The sequence below is a fragment of the Arachis ipaensis genome, chromosome B9 (assembly GCF_059453495.1).
Source record: "Arachis ipaensis isolate K30076 ecotype BB chromosome B9, ASM5945349v1, whole genome shotgun sequence".
Taxonomy (NCBI): domain Eukaryota; kingdom Viridiplantae; phylum Streptophyta; class Magnoliopsida; order Fabales; family Fabaceae; genus Arachis; species Arachis ipaensis.
The window spans coordinates 104,555,637-104,560,418 of NC_142444.1; the positions used below are offsets into that span (position 1 = coordinate 104,555,637).

Consider the following 4,782-nt stretch of genomic DNA (forward strand, 5'->3'; position numbering starts at 1 on the left):
CATGCTGGGCAAGAGAGAAGAGTTCTAGGCTCCTACATCAACCCAAACCCAAGAAACTGTGGGAGTAGCATTCAAAAGCCAACCATACATGCCAACAACTTTGAACTAAAACCACAGCTCATCACCCTTGTTCAGAACAACTGTTCATTCGGAGGAGGCATCCAAGAAGACCCCAATCAACATCTAACCACCTTCCTGAGGATATGCGATACTGTGAAGTCTAATAGTGTTCATCCTAACACCTATAGACTACTTTTTTTCCCTAAGGAGAGTTTGACAACCTGGGAAGATGTGGTGAACAAATTTTTAGCCAGATTCTATCCTCCTCAAAGAATCAACAGGCTGAGAGCTGAGGTTCAAACTTTCAGTCAGTAGGATGGTGAGACTCTATATGAAGCATGGGAGAGGTTTAAGGACCTAACAAGGAGGTGTCCACCAGATATGTTCAATGAATGGGTGTAGCTGCACATTTTCTATGAAGGCCTTTCCTATGAATCAAAGAAGGTAGTGGACCACTCATCCGGGGGATCTCTGAATAAGAAGAAGACCATTGAGGAGGCCATAGATGTCATTGAAACTGTAGCAGAGAATGACTACTTCTATGCCTCCAAAAGAAGGAACACTAGAGGAGTGATGGAGCTAAACAATGTAGATGCTCTGCTGGCCCAAAATAAGCTCATTACTAAGCAATTAGCTGACCTCACCAAGAAGATGGAGAGGTACTGACAAACCCCAATTTGACGGTTTGTTTTGCATTGAATTTAGAACATTTTGATAAACTTTTGTCACATTTAGCCTAAGAATTAGCATGGTTTTGTTATCTCTTCCATAATTGTGCTTAAGTGTAAAAACATGCTTTTTAAGCCTTATTTTGGTGAATTCTAGTTTCTGTTTGATTCCATAAGATGCCTTGATGTGTTTGCTAGTAACCTCAGGTTGAAATAGGCTAGGCATGGATCAAAGGAAGCAAGGAAGGAAGCATACAAGTGGAGAGAAGCATAAAAAGTCAAAGAAGCAAAGTCAGCCATGCACGCGCACGCGCACAAGGCGCTCGCGCGCACATTGCAGAATCGACCAGGGACGCGCACGCGTACCATGCGCGCACGCGCCGATGATGGCACATGACCTCATTAATGCAACACGTGCCTGGCGATTTGAGAGGTTTTCTGAACCCATTTTGGCGCCAAATTGCTAAGGGAAAGGAATAAAAGGATGAAGGATTAAGGGGAAGGCATCACTTAGGACTTTTCATACTTTTCATACTTAGAAGTGAGATATAATTAGTTTAGTTTTAGCTTTGTAGTTAGTTTCTAGAGAGAGAAGCTCTCTCTTCTCTCTAGGATTAGGATTAGGTTTTGGTTAATCTCTCTTCTTAGATCTAGGTTTAACTCATGCTTTGATTCACTTTTCATTTACCAATTCTTAATCTTCTCCTCTTCCTCTTTCTAGTTGTGTGCTTTAATAATTGTAATTCTTCATTTTTGTTTTGGATATATTGTTGTTCCTTTGTTTTCTTTCAATAATGCAATTTGAGGTGATTCATGATAATTGTGATTTCCTTGATTGTTGTTGTTAATCCCTTTCAATAATTGTTGTTAGATTTCATTCTTGTTGTTGATTTACTATGTTCTTCTTTTATGCTTACCAAGTGTTTGATAAAATGCTTGTTTGGATTTTAGTGTAGATTTTGTTCCTCTTCGCCTAGGTAGAGTAATTAGTGACTCTTGAGTTATCCAATTCCTTTGATTGATTGATAATTAGAAGTTGCTAATTGATTTGAATGCCTCTAAAACTAGCCATTCCTTAGGAGTTGATTAGGACTTGAGGAATCAAATTGATTCATCCACTTGACTTTCCTTTAATTAGTGAGGGTTAACTAAGTGGTAGCAATGAACAATTCTCATCACAATTGAGAAGGATAACTAGGATAGGACTTCTAGTTCTCATACCTTACCAAGAGCCTTTTATAGTTGTTAGTTTATTTTCATTGCCATTTACTTTTCATGCTTCTTATCCAAAACCCCAAAATAACTCATAACCAATAACAAGACACTTTATTGCAAGTCCTTTGAGAGACGACCCGAGGTCCAATACTTCGGTTTATAGATTTTAGGGGTTTGTACTTGTGACAAACAAATTTTTGCACGAAAGGATTATTGTTGGTTTAGAGACTATACTTCAACGAGATTTCATTTGTGAAATTCTAAACCGTCAAAAATCCATTTGTCAAAATGGCGCCATTGCCGGGGATTTGCAATGGTGTTATGTTATTGGTTATTGTACATATGTGAATAGTGTAAATAGTTTGTCTTTTGCTTGTCTACTAGATTTTGTTAGTTTTATTTTGTTTTTCCATAATGAATTCTCACTTTGGCTATGAGTTTGGCTCTAATTGTGTTGTAGGGAATGTGAACTTCAATGCTAACATGTACCAAGGATGGAACACTCCAAGATGGGAGGAGGCTCAAGGAATTGATCACTCCTATTGGCATCAACCTCCGGACACTTATAGGTATAATTTCCATCCTAATGCATGCCAACTTAGCGGCTATGATGATTCTTTTTGTGACATTCAACAACCACCATCATATGCCTATGAATCTCATCCTCAACATGAACCTCAACCATTCTCACAAGCCTTTCATCACCAAATACCACCCTATGACACTCCATTACAACTCTCCAAGAATTCTGCACTCTTGTTGCTATAAGTTCACCACTTTCGTTTTTGATTGTTGTCACTCCGGACTTCTTTGGCACTACTTGGACCGGGCTTACCCATTCACTATCCGAGATAGGATAGATGATGTCCGCCTCAAGTAGCTTAGTGACTTCTTTCTTTACCACCTCAAGAATAGTTGGGTTGAGTCTCCTTTGAGGTTGTCGGACCGGTCTCCATGGGTAACAATTTCCTTTCAACACCAATTTTTAATTTGTCGTTGTTAGATTAGTTGTTGCATTGCATGATAGGTTGCATGATAGTTAAAATTTGTACATATTTGAGCAATTTTTTTATGTTAGGACTACTTGGTTATGGTGATGATTTCTTTTCCAAGAAAACTGTTTTTAGGGCACCCTACCAATTTGAAAATTTTTTTTGTTGAACTTGCTTGAAAGAATTTATTTTGGAACATGGTTTTGAGCTAAGAACACAAGCTTGTGAGATTTGAGCCTAATGGTGTGGTTACATCTTATAACCACTTATTTTCCTTCTTGTGTGTAATTGTTCTCTTTCTATGATTGTAATCTTTGATTTGTTTGAATCTATATGTCCCATTATTCCTTGTATTCATGTATTTATATGATTGAGGCCATCATTTCATTAGCTCACTTATCCAAACAAGCCTTACCTTTTACTCTCCTTTGTTAGCCGATTTTGAGCTTACGCTTAACCCACTTGTTCTTATTTTAGCACATTACAAGCCTTAAAGCGGAAAACAATGAATGTCCTTTATTTGGATCTTTGATTAGCTTAGGCTAGTGAGTGTGAGTGTCATCCAAGAGTGGGAAAACTTTGGGACATTGGTTGGGATAAAAGGGTATTTGTGTTTTGTATTTTTATATTGGGGGATTGGTACATACTCATGTATTGATTAAATGTATAGACCTTATGCATTGATGTTCTTGTGTATAGTTTGAAAGAAAAAGAAAAAAATGAAAAGAAAAAGAAATAAAAGTAAAAAAGAAAAAAAAAAGAGAAAAAAAAAGAAAAAAATGTATATAGAAAAAGAAAGAAAAAAAAGAAGAGTAATAAATGGGACAAAATGCCCCAAAGTGAAGCTCAATAAGAATCAATGCATAAGTGTTGTGAAATAAAAAGAAAATGCATGAGTATGTGAAAAAGTGAGGAATGGGTAGTTAGATTAGTACTTAATTGTATAGGTTATTATATAGGTTAGGTGGAAAAGTTTAAGTTAATCAAAGATTCAAATCCTAAGTCCACTAGCCATATATGATCCTACCTTGACCCTAGCCCCATTACAACCTAAAGAAAAGACCTCATGATACATGTATGCATGCATTGAATAATTGTTGATTGTTAGAAGAAAAACAAATCTTGGAAAGCATGATTAGGGGAGAATTGAGAGAATCAACCCCAAACACCGAGCGACTAGAGTGCAAACACTTCCGGTGAGGGTTCGATGCTCAATTCCTTGATTCCCGGCTTTCATGAGCGTTCTTCTCGCAAGTCTACTTGAACTTCATGTTGATATTCAAATTGGTAGGATTCATGAATCGTTATATGATCTTGGCCCTACTTGTGCACGTATGACTTGGAGGATTGATTTATTTTTAACCAAGTAGGTACAACCATTTTGCATCTAGTTGCATTCATGTAGATAGGATGCATATAGATAGGTTACATTGAATAAATGTTGATGCCCTTTGCTTTCTCTTGGCTTAAGCATGAGGACATGCTTGGTTTAAGTGTGGGGTGGTTGACAAACCCCAATTTGACGGTTTATCTTGTATTGAATTTAGGGGATTTTATCACCTTTTACCCACATTTATTCAATGAAATAGCATGGTTTTGTATATTCTCCTTTAATTGTGATTAAGAGTGAAAACATGCTTTTTAGGTCTTAAAATAGCTAAATTTAATTCTCCTTGATTCCATTAGATGCCTTGATATGTTTGCTAAGTAATTTCAGATTTAGAAGGCAAAGATTGGATCAAGGGAATGAATAAAGAAGCATGAAAAGGTGGAGAACTCATGAAGAAATGAAAGAACCGGAAAGCTGTCAAGCCGACCTCTTTGCACTTAAACGACCATAACTTGAG

At 37.1% G+C, this 4,782-nt stretch overlaps 1 non-coding gene across 1 annotated transcript; it reads right to left on the reverse strand.

Annotated features, from left to right (window-relative positions):
* Nucleotides 1-339: 339 nt before the first annotated feature.
* Nucleotides 340-446, reverse strand: LOC148545746 (small nucleolar RNA R71). The gene has a single exon (XR_015900363.1). It is a non-coding gene; the product is annotated as a small nucleolar RNA R71 (small nucleolar RNA).
* Nucleotides 447-4,782: the final 4,336 nt, after the last annotated feature.